The sequence below is a fragment of the Pagrus pagrus genome (genome assembly GCF_965226575.1).
Source record: "Pagrus pagrus genome assembly, chromosome: 13".
Lineage (NCBI taxonomy): Eukaryota > Metazoa > Chordata > Actinopteri > Spariformes > Sparidae > Pagrus > Pagrus pagrus.
Window position 1 is genome coordinate 29,656,718 of NC_140197.1, and position 15,113 is coordinate 29,671,830.

General features: G+C 43.6%; 1 protein-coding gene across 1 annotated transcript in view; it reads left to right on the plus strand.

Moving 5' to 3' along the window:
- Positions 1-5,512: 5,512 nt before the first annotated feature.
- grin2ca (glutamate receptor, ionotropic, N-methyl D-aspartate 2Ca) overlaps positions 5,513-15,113 on the plus strand; it is a 71,007-nt gene continuing 61,406 nt past the window's right edge. The window contains exon 1 of the mRNA XM_084371959.1: positions 5,513-6,798. The gene's annotated coding sequence lies outside the window, so the exon portion shown is untranslated. The remainder of the gene's footprint in view (positions 6,799-15,113) is intronic.

Here is a 15,113-nt window from a genome sequence, read left to right on the forward strand (position 1 = left end):
TATGCAGAATGTGTCAGTCTGCGGAGATTAGTCTGATTAAGGCTCATCAGAGAAGAAACTGGGAGCAGAGGTGCTCTAAAACAATGTCCGTTATCAGTCTGTCATTCATACTTCTTACACAGAATTCAAGTTCATTCAGCTAAAAAAGCCAGATATGTTTATATATCAAAGTGCCTTCATATGAAAACTCGACTTGGGGCTCGATCTTGAGGGCTCGTCGTAGAGATGGCGGTATTTAATGTCCTCGGACTTCTGTAACCAAACTCCACATTATCTCACCGACTAGCAGAACTGTGCTTCCTGAACAAAGCAACAGAGTGAGTTAGTCAACTAGATGACTATGCATCTAGTATGACTGGATGAATGTGGCTCTTTCTCGACTGCCAATAAAGTAAAATGCTTTTAATGGTGCAAATGTTTAAACTCATAGGTTGTTTCAAGTCTGGCTAAAGTGTAAAGGGCATTTCAAAAAGACAGTAGTTTAGTTCATGGAGAACATAAAAAAAAAAAAAATCGCGGTCAAATCAAGTCTGATCAAGAGTGGAATAACTTCAGATATTGGACAATGTAAACGTTATCAACATGGGAACAGTCAAGGAGGTCACTGTAATGTTAATGTTGAGACCACTGTAGCAAAGAATTGAAGATGGTGTGTTAGACTGATGCCACATCATGATAAACAACCCTGCACCCACGGTTCAACACAAGGCAAAATAACTGAATTTGTAAAAACAGACAGTAAAATGGGGGATTCAGCTCATGCCCCAAGTAAAGGAGTTGAATTATCTCTGGGTTTTGTTAGCGAGTGGTGGGAAAATGGAGCGAGAGATGGACAGGTGGTGTGGTGCAGCGTCAGCAGTACTTCAGGCAGTACATCGGACCACTGTGCTCAAGAAGAAGCTAAGCCCAAAGGCAAAGCTTTTGATTCACTCAGTCACGCTTCCTTCAAGCCCTCACCTGCGGTCAGCTGTGAGTAGTGACTGAAGGAATGAGATCGCTGGAGTTTCATATCGCCCAGCCTGGACTCGAACAAGATTATTTGAATCTAGCATTATTCAATTGTATCTTATCTTTGTGCGACAAGATTTTATAAAATACATACATAAATATAATACTTAAGAGTATAAAAGGTCTAAATCTGTTTTCATGTTTACGTATTTTTACAAAAAGAGATATTTCTACACATCATTAGCTGTGGTGCGTTAACCATTCGTCAGTGTGTTGTGGTTTCATGTGACTGACTATCACCAGGCAGGCTGCAGGTAGAAGCTGTTCCTCTTATCTCCTACAACAAGCAATAACCTGAAAACCCACCCCACACCGACCGACACGTAATTATCTCTTGCTTTACAGTCCCATCTGTTTGCCTTATCGATAACCTATCGAACGAGGAAAGCCAACTCTATATGCTGTTGATCACAAGCAAGGGGTTCATGGACATTTATTATTGTACAGCGATCGATCGGGGTCACGCTGCCCAGCCTCCACCGTCGGCCTCAGAGAAACAAATATGGCCTTGCTGACACATCTCTCAGTGCAGCCCTGACAGGCTCATAAAATCCCACTGATGTCCTCCTGCCTGAGAGAATGGATTCATTTTTTCGAGGGATTCATCCACAGGGGGAAAAAAATTAAGATTAATGGCTTTTTGTGCTCTGCTACAGTTTGCAATTGTCTTTCTGAGGGAGACTGTTTGCAGTCTGGCAATGTGATGTATGCAAATGTGACCTGGAAGTGACGGTCTCAGCTGAGGTTTTTCTAAAACACTAAAATGTTAAGAATTAAGTCAAAGTGCATTTTAAAGCATGGAGGTTATTTCTGGACAATACTTCCTCGTGCAAATCAGGAGGTGCATTTCTCCTCTTTGAACTCTAGGGGGGGATCATGCCCTGACACAAACAGGAAAATGGAGCTAAGATAGCTTGAGGCGGCGGGTTTGTGGTGAGTTTGAGAAAAGAGGAAACAGACATGAGTCACCTGCAGACAGCCTGTGCTGGTCTATTAAAGTCAAGTCTGTCTCAGCGCTGTTTCACGTCCTGAACACCAGCGTGACCTTTCAAAATAACTTTATACAACCCGCAGACTCACGACAACACTGAGGGTCTGTGCTGAGAGGAGGGAAGTGAAGAGAGCAACTGTTGGCTGACTACCAAGGTCAACCAATGTCAAGGCTGAGGTTGGTGGATTTTACAAACTACAGCGCATCATCATAAAAGAGCATTAACGTTTTCGGCACGTCAAAAGTTTCTTGAACAGCTCATCCTTCTGGAACAGTGAGATGTTGAAGCGTGACTACAGTCTGAACGTACATGCTGCGAGCTTAATGGGACATTTTCAGACTAAATGTTAATGGGATGCAGGACACAGCTGATACCTGGAACCAAGCAGAGAAAACATGTGATTGAAGGATTGATTCACTTCATCATCACAAAATTATATAATTCATGTAACCGCCATCATGTGATCTATGGTGTGAAGTGAAAAGTGTCCAGGTTATTTGTACTCTCAGTTTCTAATAACAGGAAGTTATAAAGATCTGGAAAGGGATAAAAGATGTTGTACTTTATGTGATGACAAATGTCCAGGGTGATGTGAATATCATCTGTTTGAGTGTAAAAACACAACAGCAAGTATTGTTGATAACAAAAGGAAATATTTGCCAAAATACATTTAGTTTCCTACGCTTGTACTGTGTGGTCTCTCCTCCAAATCCCTAAAAACTAGACATAAAGGTTAGATGTCAAAATTCATTTTAAAAGAATTAAGTTGAACTGAGTGAAAACTATCACGTAATTCATTCTAATGAGTTTGTAGCTGATGCAGCCTGATCCTAAACTACCTTGTAGCATTGACCCGGTTTTGTTGAAGCCTCAGCTGCCTCACTTGAGGGACGTTATGCTGCATTCAGGTGCTCCTCGGATGGTCCCATTTCCCGATTGTGATCGTTCTTCTGACTTCGGTGTGTTCATGTGCGTCGTGTTGGGACGTGGGAGCAACATGGACGCTGAGAAGAAGTTGTTTTGCATACTATCGCTCAGAGCGTTTAAACAACACGCTGACAGGTGACAAAGACGAGTAAAGGAAACAATGACGATTAAATACATGACTTGGTTAACAGTTTCTTTCCATCAGCCTAAAGTTTACTTTCGTCCGCAATGTTTCAGCGTCATACTCGACTTCAACTCACCAAAACATTTTCTCTGACTTTCCAGGTGCCGTCTCACGTGAATTTTCCCGGTCAAATAAAAAAAAATTCCCGATAATTCTGACAGTATGTGACAAATAGTATGCCGACAAGTAAACTGAATTTAGTTAATGTCAAGATCATGTTTCTACACAGGTTTCTATCAAAAAACCCGTCTTAATTATCTATTAGGATGACTTGCAATTCTCCATTTTCCCCCAACAACTGCGTCGTTTATTGAGAGGCAACATTGATTAAATAGTTCAAACTTAGCTCAAACTTTTTATATAACATGATATTACATCATTATAATCCAGCAGTGTAGCAATCTTAAATGTATTGAAGACCACATGAACTTTAAAGGACTCACTTTGATTCATCAAACCTAAAGTAGCACAATAAATCTTATGAATATTGCGAAACAAATGCTCCTCTGATCTGTATTTGGTGTTATCGAGGACAAATTAGTCAATGAAACAGCTGCAATTAAGTCAGAATGTGGTTTTACTCACATTAATATACTTGGGCGAGTGATGTGTCAACATAAACTGTATATATTCTCATTTTCCAGCACTAACAGAAAAACCTTTTTTGAGGAGAGCAAACTAAAAGATCTCCTAATTAAAAACAACCTGCTGGAAATCCACCAGTTTCAGGTACTTGGCTCACGTCCTGCAGATCTGAAGCCAAGCAGCTTATTGAGTCTGGGTGAAACCAAATGAATCACTACGCTCCAGAGAAAAAGACATTTTCTTTTTTTTTCATCATTTTCTGCTAAAAGGCTCAGTCAAGTAGACTTCATGTAGACTCAGATTACAAATGACAGCAGGAGAAAAGATGGATGTGCACGAATTCAAACATGAAACTGAATCAGGGTTGTTTTCCGACACGGACACCAGCATCAGAAATGTCTCCAATGTAGCCCCCAATGCTGGAATGGGTATCAGTGAGAACACGAGTCTATGCACCAATCCAACCACAAATCATTTCATTATTGGACACTAAGACTACAGAATGCAACTATATTTAAGATGATAGTCTTCTTCCAGCTTTGTGCAAACAATGTGAGGACGACCTTAACACGTACTGACAGACTACAACAGGTACGAGGAAGAAAGAAGGACATTTATCAGGACGAAATGATAGAAAACATGATATTAATTTGTGGAACCTGCTCAGAAAGACATCAGGGAGCGTAGTCAAGCTTTTAATTATTAGGCTACATACAGTAATAGTAACAGGAATACAGAGGACAACTTCGAGAATTTTCCTCAATGGTTTGCCAACCGTCAGTAAAAGTGAAAGAAGTAAAACTCGAAGTAAACTTGTTGTGTTGTCACATTAAACTGCAATTCACTGTTTTACGCTTCATGATCCTTTGAGCAGAAACTCAGTCCTGCTGTGTGTTTAGCTCTGTTAGACAAACAAACAGCACGACTCTGCTGCCTCCTGGCTGCTAACAGCTAACTAGTTCTGCTCCTGCCGACTTCAGCACCGATGCCGCTAGTCTCGAGCTCTGCTCACTGATGTTCCCTGAATGTGAATCAGAGCAAATCCCTGCAGCAGCCTAACAATCTGGTGAAAAGCCTGAAACCAGATGAGAGGAGGTGGGGACAGCAGCAGAATAAAGCCTGTGGTTTTACGATCACACGTTCGGCCGTCCACATACTTTTGGCCATGTGTATGTACTGAGTGGGACAAACTTGTCTGTGCTCTCTGGTGGACAAACGATGTTATGGCAACAACACTGTTTCTTAACTAACTCAATCAAATCTTTCGCATTTCAGTGCTGAGAGTTCTCGTTCGTATGAGCCGACACGTCGCTGATACTGAGGCAATCCCTGATACGCTAAAATCTGCCAGATGGTCAGCCTCTAATGTATGCCTGCATATGTACATATAACTGTACTGTAAATAAATACCGCACATGCGTACACATACACATCCATGTGCACTGTCTGTATACAATCACACACAGCTCATAGTTAAAGCTGAAAGAAAGGAAGGAGAAGACGAGCGTCGACTCTGTTTGTCCCAGAGAACATTTCAAGGACAAACCTGTTGATGTGAGCTGCAGCAGGACGGAGAAGACACGCAGCGGAGCGGGAGACGCCAGGAAATAAAAAATAATAAAAAGGATGAACTGACAAATGATTGAGTCGAGGAGAGGAGTGAGGAGAGATGATGCATTATACGGTGGAAAAGAGGCTGTAGTATGTTGAGAGTTGTAAGGCGGCCGGTGCTCCGGCAGCAGAGGGAGGGAAATAGACGGGATGGGTGGAGGGAGGGAAACAGAGCGGAGGGAGGGAGAATGAGAGGATAAATCCTTACTACATAATGATTAGAGCTCACAAGCCCTTCCTGTGACATGGAGTGTAGGAATCAGGATTACAGCCGGCCAGTGAAGCCAGAGTGAAAGCTCTGCTGATGGGGGAAGGAGGGGCTCAGGTGGGAAAAGAAAAAAAAGACAAACAGGACAACAAGTGCAGTTAACTGAAGATTACAACGAACAAGGTGTGTTTCAAGGAGAGGCAGGGGGCAGATCCCAGCAAAGACAGAGATATCGGAAGAAAACTCCAGCGGCTGACTCGCATCTGTCCCCCTGCCCCGGCCATCTGTCGCCGCTCGCTGACATCCTCGTCCCGGGCAGCTGGATCAAATCTTCGAGTCTTATTTTGATGGAGCGGCCACGAGAGCGCCGCTCGCACCAGAGGAGGGCGAAGAAGGGAGGCTGGGAAATGAAGACCAGGGTCACCCTGCTGAATCTGTGATAGATGGGACTCACAGTGTGGACAGGTGTCTCAGCCAAAGATGGAGTACATGTGTCTTTACGAAGCGGGGCATTGACGGAGAAGGACGAGACTGAACGTTGAGGATTTGCTCTGTGCCGATACATAGCATGGTGTAAGTTTCTGGCAGCTTTCAGAGCTTTTCTGAAGTCTCATTCTCCAGCCAAGAGAAGGAATTATCTTTTCCCCAGAGGTGAGCAGCTGCTGAAGACCTTAAAAAAGGCAACTGCTTTACACACAAATATGCACGCTCACGGGTTTCTCCTCAAAGCATTCTGGGACGTCTTACCTAAAAAGCCTCTTCTGAGGTAGCTGTCTCAACTTTCATTGTAACCTGGAACATTTCGCCAGGAGCACCAGTGCACCTGCGGACAGCTACGATTTGTTTTGTTTCTCCTTTTCCTCCTCCTCCTCCTCCTCCTCCTCCGGCACCTGCTCACTTCGATCTCCCTCCATCACTCCGCTCATCCTCCTCCGCCTCCTCCACCTCTTCTTCTTCTCTCCCTCCCACCCCCCTTTTTTTTTACCAGCGAGTGATAATGTGACCTTCTGCCAAAGTGCTGGAAACCATGCCACCGTCGCAGCGGGCTCCTCTGTTGCTGCCACTGAAATAGACTCAAACAAGTGCAGGGAGAGAAAGAGGAAAGGAGGGAGGGAGAGGACGAGGGAGGGAGAGGAAGAGAAGAAGAGGGCCAAAGGGGAGAGGAAGAAGGAAGAGAAAGGAGAGGAGTGGAGAAAAAAAGAGAAACGGGGACAGGACAGCTGAAGCTGCAGACACGGGATGAGTGGTGACGAGCCAGGGCTGGATGTGGATTGCCATCACAGGTAACGCATCACCTTCATCACCTCACTGAGCGTTTTGTCTGTTTAAAGGTAGAAGCTACCCTCAAGTGCTCCTTTTCACTTTTAAAAAACTGAGTGTGAACAAGTATGGAAATGCTTTCTTGCTGCTTTTTATTGTGTTGGGAAGTGTGTTGTAGTTTTTAAGTAGCATCCCACTCCTCCTTCCTCCTCCTCCTCCTCCTCCTGTCTTCTAACTGTCAATAGAGGAATTATCAGAGCGCAGAGGATCAGATCAAAAGCAGCACTCGGCAGGATCCTTGTCGGGGGGGATCAGACGGCACGCTGTGTTTGGCTTTTGTGCCTCTTGTAGGTGTGTGTGGTGGCTGTAACTGTTGCTTTAACTCACTGAGCTGCCGGGGGATTAGGCAGAGCGGATCGATGCGTCATTGTAAACAGTTAGAGCAGCTGAGAGGGGCTTTGATACCTGCCCGCCGGACCTGGGATAGTGCCGCCGCCGCCGCCGCTGCTCCTGCTGTTGCTGCTGCTGCTGATGCTGCATGGGAAATTGAACTGCCACTGAAGAGTGACTTTTCAGGATGTGTGAGAATGAGAGGTTCCTGTAATTATTGAAGGATCCGTTCTGGCACTTTGGCTCCATGAATACAAAACAGGCGTGAGAATGAGACCTGAATTGGTAAACTGACAGCTCAGTTCTCTCAGCCGAAAGTGACTCACTGAAATGTAGAGCAAATTAACGACGCGATACTCACACTGACGACCGAGAGAAACAATCACACACGAGACAATAAATAAAAAAGATAAGAGGGAAACAAGAGCAGCAGGGCAGAACGAGAACAAAGATATATTTATCAGCAACGTGTTTCCTCATTACAAAGTGTGAGGAAGCCGTCTGCACACGGAGGAATTCATCCAGAACAACTGATCAGATCATCCTGAATAAGTGACTGAATGACTGCCTCGTTATCTCGGGGTAACAGTTAGATCATTATGTCACAGACTGCACAAAGCTTGCAAAACGAGAGCGATAAAAGGTCACACGTCAGAGGAAGGTTTGTGTATTTGATTGGTTCAAATCAGTGGTGCAGTGAGACGAGGAATCCACTGGGATTCGTTTGGCTTTTCAAGAACTCAACCCGTCTCTTTCCACCTCTCTGGCCAGCAGCCACAGTTTGATTTGAAGGGCCGGCTTACACTGGAAACAGAATAAACATACTGTATCTGCTTTCTATTCTCTGTAGTGGTGTCTGGCCACGCAGCTCACCGAGGATTCGCTTACTTTATCGATGCAGAGTACGACTAAGGGTCAAAACGATCATCAACAGCAGGATATTTAGTGACACTGACTGCAGGTGTTTCTCTCAGCCGTCCCTCTTCAGTTGTTTCTACGACAGTGGTTCCCAAAGTAAGGGTCGGGGACTTCTCAAAGGGTCACGAGATGAATCTGAGAGGTCACAAGATGATTGACAGGAGCAGAGGAAAGAAAAATCAAATATATTCTTGCTGCGTTTAGATACAATGTTCTTTTTGTTTTAGTTTTACCTCTTCTGACCTCTGAAAACTCGAAACAACCTGAGAAGCATGAATCTACTCACAGCTGACTGACATATACAACCTGTGACAAGACAACCTTGAGCACAGTTTCCCAAAACCTTTTGGTTTCAGAGGAAGCAAAGTCGACCAGTTGTGTTGAACTCTCAGACTAAAACATTATCAAATGATTCATAATAAAAAAGCACAAATTGCAACAAAATCTGATAAATAAGTCAACAAAGAAATAAATACATACTCTGGAGCACTGATGAAGAACTAGAGGTCAAAACATATTGGCATTTTTTAATGATTGGTCTCTTATTTGGGCTTTTTTGTGGGAAATTCTGGATATTTAAACCTTTAAAAACCATTTTAATGAAACAATCTGAGATGTATGAATCTACGTTACCTGTGTTTAAAGGATGAAGGCAGAAAGGGTTGGATGTAATTTCTTTAGAGCATAGATTCCCAGTCATAGATGATTTTTTAAGTAAATAATATCTAATGATTCAAATTTTAAAAAGCAGCTACTGGAGCAAATATTAAAAACAAGGAAACAAAGAAATAAATACACATTTTGAAGCTCTGATGAAGACATGGTGGTCGCTTTTTAATATTTCCTTCCTCACTGGAAATGTTTTCTTTTCTTTTTGAGGTGCCTCTGGTTTTTAAATACGTATTTTTTCTAATTACCTAATCTGTTAATCATTTAATGACCCCTGAGATTGTTCTCGTGGCTCCTCAGAAAGAGTCAACACAACAATGGTTCCCACTCTTTTTCAAAGCCAAGCATTACCTACTTGAGGCTCACTTATGCTCCAGAAATAGATACGACTGTTTCAAAAGTTATAACCGTCAAAGCCCAAATACTTCTGTGCGTCCTTCACGTCGGCATGGATGGTAACAAACCACTAGATGGCAGCTCAGAGTCAAATCCATCCGTCCCGTCTCCTCCCAGCTGTTCTGTAGTAACCGTTTGTCTCTGTGCCCGGGCGAAGTTACATCATACAGATGATGAACTTCTCACCAACTCGCAGGGCCTCTCCGCCATTTTTAAAACTTCTTCCTCTTGTCCTGCGGTCATGTCTTGCTTGAACTCTTGGCTGCACTGCTACACCACCCCCCGATGACTACAGGCGGTACTGCGCCGTTGGTCTGTATCTGTAAACTTTCAGAAAACGTGCTGAGACGTTTCCTTCTCTGGTTGTTTATTTGAAAGGTTTCTTTTAGCCTGAAGTACTAAAACATTTTGGATAATACTGTCTTTTCTTCTTCTTTCTTCTGTCCTACTTCTTGTTGATCGTTTGACAAATCCAAAGATGGGAGCAGCTGTTGGTTTCATGTGCTCCTGTTGGAGATATCAGTCTCTGAGATTTCTGCCTCCACCCCAACATGATGAAGGTGGTTGAAATTTCATCTGTGGTACTCGCAGCTTTGTGGTTAATGAGGAAATATGTCCTTTTTTTGTAATTTGGCTGAACTGATGCTTGAAAATGAGGCAGAAAACTTTCATTTATTTCTGTGGTTTGGTTGAAAATGAGTCTGACATCAGCAGTGAGTGTCGTTAAATAAGCCTTATTGGTAATAACTTTGGTGAAAATCATCCGTCCCACAGGCGGAGGTTTGACTCTGTGTGGATAAAATGTTCTTTTCCTCCACCTGAGTGTGAATGAGAGTGGAATGAGATGGCGGGAACAGCGTGGCGCCAGTTAGGCAGGTGAAAAATGGCTGTTCATTATGTTATGCCAACCATATCCTAGTTTCAGTAATTGGATGTACTGGTATGCATGTGAGCGCAATATGAACCCCCCATGCATCTGTCAGAGTGTGTGTGTGTGTGTGTGTGTGTGTGTGTGTGTGTGTGTGTGTGTGTGTGTGTGTGTGATTGTGTGTGCATGTGCGTGACGAGGCAACATGTGACAGGAGGACTCACACACAAGCGCACACACACACAAGGTAACACACACAAGGTAACACACCCACACACAGCCATGATGGAGGGAGCTGATACTGGACGTCAGGCTGAAGGAGGAGCCTGATCAATAACACAGCTGATACATTCAGTGATAAAGCAGATTTGTTTCAAACAGATGCTAGACTAATCCCAAACACACACACACACACACACACACACACACACACACACACACACACACTCAGGTTTGTACGTCTTAACGTGTGAGTATCGAGGATTTCTCCAACATTTCCAACGTCGTCCGCTCGTCACCACTAATCCAGCTGAAGTTAAGCGCGCCTTGTTTAACACATGTATTGGTTACAGCGTGGCATGAAGGAGTATCAGTCCTGTGTATTGATACTGATCAATCCTTACAGACAGAACTGATCGGCTGTGATCGGCTGTAACGTTACATCCGCAGGAAATCAACATGCAGGAGGGAAACTTTAAAAAAGCTCCTGACCTACATCCGACTATTTCCCCCGTGTCTCTCCGTCTTTTTCATTCTTTTTGCTCATGAGCCAAAACCAAACTGAACTTAAAGGATAACTCCACCAACTCAGTGGCTAAGTTGCATTGTGGGTAACGTAGGCGGCAGGTTTTGAAAAGGAAGAAGAAAGTGTGGAAGAAGAATGGTGATAGTTCTGTATTCGCTGTATTAATGTTGACCATTTGTTTTCTGAATGTCCATGAGACCAACAGTGTTAGTGGACTGCTTTCCAAACCTTGGTGCCTACAGTACCCACAATGCAACTTAGCCAATGAGTCATGACATCACTGGAGGCAATTTATCAGATTACATGCAGCTTCCTATGCAGCCACAAAAGGCTTTGAACTACGAGTTACCCTTAAAAATACAGAACGCAGGCACATATTATTTATTTCTGTTTGCTGATCTGCTGTCCTGTCAGAAGTGTTTCAATCAAAAAAATGAATTGATTTAATGTATTGATGTTCTATGTAGTTTTAAGATTAACTACACAACAAATTAAGCATTTCTGAGCAAACCTCACCAGGTTTGTCAACACTTCCTGCAGTAGTTTCACAATAAAAGCCGGATGAAAGTATTAAGAAACTTCTGCGTTTAAATACTGTATAGACTGGCTTTTGTGTTTTGAACTTTAACTATCGTAACTCTGTTTATTCAGACTAAAATCGAATTATTCAGGACTAGTTGACACCTCAGGCACAGCAAAGACAAGTGGCTTTAGTAGTCAACACACAGCCTTGACACAGTCAGACAGCCACAGCGGCGATGCAGTCTCTTAGCTGCACCTTTTGTTGGGTAGTTAAAGGTCAAAGTGTCACACCAACACTGCAAGTTCATCTCTCCTGTCTCGCTACTGCTTCCATTCAAATGTCAGGGCTATGTTATGTTATGTCAGGTAATGTGTTTCGTGTTTTGTTTGCTCGGTTGGTAAAGTCAGAAATCTACTTTGTTTTATTTATTAGACTAAAATTAATTGTTATCTTTAATCTTGAATGAATCAGAAGGACACAGTGCTCTCAACAGACATGAGAAGGAAGCTATTTCCACCATCAGCTCTTGAAAAATGACGCGTTTAATTTTTTTTTTTTACCACTTGTCCGATTAGGGAAGCGTGTTGCTAGATCTACTAGCCTGGCGAGGCATTTTACTTCCCACGGGCAATTGAGCAATGCTAAGCAGTTGACAGTGAGTTCCCTTCACCTCCTTTGTCTGATTAAGTGTCCTGAGTGCAGAACAAGTATATGTCATCACCAAAAAACGCCACAAACCCAAAAGAGACATCTCAAGTGTTAAATTCCTGAAGACACATCTTTTAAAATGATTCTCCTTCTTCAGGACTTTCAGGGAAAATGATGACCTGCCGTGTTGCATGTGCTGCTGTAGCAACTTCACATGCTTTTGCAGCCTGCAGGCAGACTGAAACGACCTCTGGGTTTGTATCTCAGGGTTAGCAGCTGCTTTGTCAGCTGTCCAGCTCCTCCACGAACACTTAGAGCCGATCTGCTTAATCAATTGTTAAAACACCAGACCTCACGCCATCTTCAGTGTCTCTGCAGACACAGAGGAGAGAGAGGGACGGGAGGAGGCTGACAGGACACGGGAAAGACAGAAAAGGGGGAAATGTGCGTTAGGAGAACCGGCCAAAGAGATTTTGAAAAATATGTTGGGCATGCTCGCTGAGACAACTGCTTCAAATGGATATTGCACTGATTGACAGCCAGTCACGAGCATCCAGGGCAGTAAAACATTTACTGCAGGGGAGGGACGGAGGTTGCAGGATATCAGAGCAATTTATCCAAGGTCATGAGAGAGGGGTAGTAAATTTCACTCCGGATCAGGCAATGCTGCATCACCACGTGACCCGTTTTCCCGCCAATTTATAGAGACCTGACAGGCCACTTGTACGTGTTCAAGCACAGATCTGTGTTTCGATACCGCAGATGCACAAGTCCTCGGGGTGCTCTCACACTATGCAAGCTATCTGATGAGATCTTAAACTCGGGGCAGAAGAAGTCTGGCAGCCTGTGTTGCTCCCCCTTCCCCAAGTTTATGGCTGCGCTCACGGGCACAACAGAGACTCCGGGCCCATTTATATTCATGGCGCAGCGCCGCTTGCACCTCGTCTAACGTCCTGTCCCTGTTGAGAAGGAAAACTGACACGCCGTGGGCCGGGGAGGGGGCCATCTCCTCTCTTTCCCTGTCATTCTTCTGCCTCTTGTGGATACCGACAGCAACCTGAGTGTTTGTGCATGTGTGGCGTGGATGGGTGCATATGTAATTTGTAATACGGGAAATTGATTAGCCTAATTGCGTTCTATTCACAGCTGCATGTGTGCCGCTTAATTTTTCACAATTAGCCCTGAGCAGTGACACGGTGGGGAGCGTCTCCGTGAGAGATGATGACAACGATAACCTTAGAAATGATGCCTGCAAAGCGAGGAGGGGTGAGACGGCTCTCAGCGTCCACACAGAAAGAGCAAATTGACTTTGCGTGATGAAGCTAAGGAAATCAGGCTGGATACTCTCACGACAGTCTAACAAAAAGTGACACAGGGCGTCCTGGTGGCTCAGTTGGCAGAGTGTGACTCTGACGTGCTTCAGGTTTTTTTCTGGCTTTCTTGTCACATGCCTCCTCCCTCCCTCTCCCATCGGTGTTGTCACTCTCCGTTGTCACCTAACAAACACATGCAAAATGCTCAACAGACCTAGAGAGACGCTCTAAAAACAGGCACAACTTTTGGCACCAGACTGGCTCCAGGAGTTGCATAAACACCCTTCCCAAAAGATGAAGAATTGTTTTCACTTTCCCGGAGACTCTTTATTGCAGGAAAAAAAAAATCAATACATCATCTCGAGAGAAAACCATAAAAGCCAGAGTTGTTTACGACACGCTCTGATTGCTTTCCATGGAGCAGTTTTACATGTTTGAGCTGCAATTAGAGGGACCGGCTCTGTCAGTCACTCAGGTTTTACAGATTGTGGAAACAGATGACCTTGATCTTTCTTCTGATTCTACTAACTTTAAATTTCTTTTTATTAAATCACTGTTCAATATTTGTGATGTCAGCATACAAAATTACCTTGTAATGTACCACAAGCGGTTCACGGCAGATTTTTTGTTTTTGGTGTTTTGGTCAGTAATTTACCATCCAGTGAGCTGAGAAAATCTGATATATTTTTTTATGTTGTTATGTGTTTTTATGAGTTTTGGTATTCTTCTGTCCTCAGGGCCAAAAATGTAATATTGAAACTTTGAAGAGTTGAGGGAACTCGACTGTGTGATAGAGGCTGTGGAAAAGCTAAAATCGATATCCCTTTTAGTAAAAATGTGTGATTTGTGTGGGGGACTGAAGTTCCTAAAACCTGCATTCTCTCTAAAGTCCAGCAGGGGGCGCCTCCACTGATTGAATGTAAGCTTATGAGAATATGACCCCCACTTCTCACTTGATTAATTACCTCAGTGAACAGTTTCCTAATGAGTTTATGGTCTCATTCTCTAGTTTCAAGTCTTCTTCAACACAGCACGATGTTCATTTTGAAAATTATGGTCCCATTTAGTGTAAAATAGACAATACAGCAGGGTGAGCGGTCTGGGTCTGAATCCAACATTCAGTACCTTTAACTTAAATTATTGAGTATTATTATAATTTTGATAGAGCATTTCTATTTTAACTGGTCCGACTTTTTAAGCCTTTACGGCACCAATTTAGGGGAAAGACAAGAGTAAACGGTTCGAGAAATAAGCCAGGTAGAGAAGAGGTATTTCACATGGTGTGTGCAAAAAAAATAAATAGGAAAGTTGACAACAAAAACAGAGTTTTTAATCCAGAAAGGAGACTCTTGCATGTTCATTCTGTCTAAAGGAAGTTCAAATCCTGTATGTGTCGTATGTTCGGCGATTAAAAGCAGCAGAGTCCCAAATAAGCGCACAGAAAACAAACCATCTAAAGATACAGACATATTGAAGAGCTACTCTGCTTGATAGGATACCACTGAGAATAAGCAGTGTGCTTTTGGGTGAACTGGCCCTTTAAACTGATTTGAGTTGGGTTTATTTCCTACATGCTTTAAACACATTAGCAGGAAGGGCAGAAGAAGAATTGCAATTTACTGCACTGATAGGACCACAGGAACACACACAAGCACACAGAATAGATTAAAAACAAAGTGGTATGCTCATATGTGGATTAGAGCATGTGTATGTGTGTGTGCATGTCAGAGATCAGCTGTATGTGTGGCCAGCAGTCACAGAGTCAACTGGGAGAGCAGGCCGGCGACAGCTGGACCGGTGGCAGGGGCGGAGGGGGGGGTGGTCTGGTTCTGCACGGGCAGCCACGGTTTCAGCTTAACCAGGGTCTT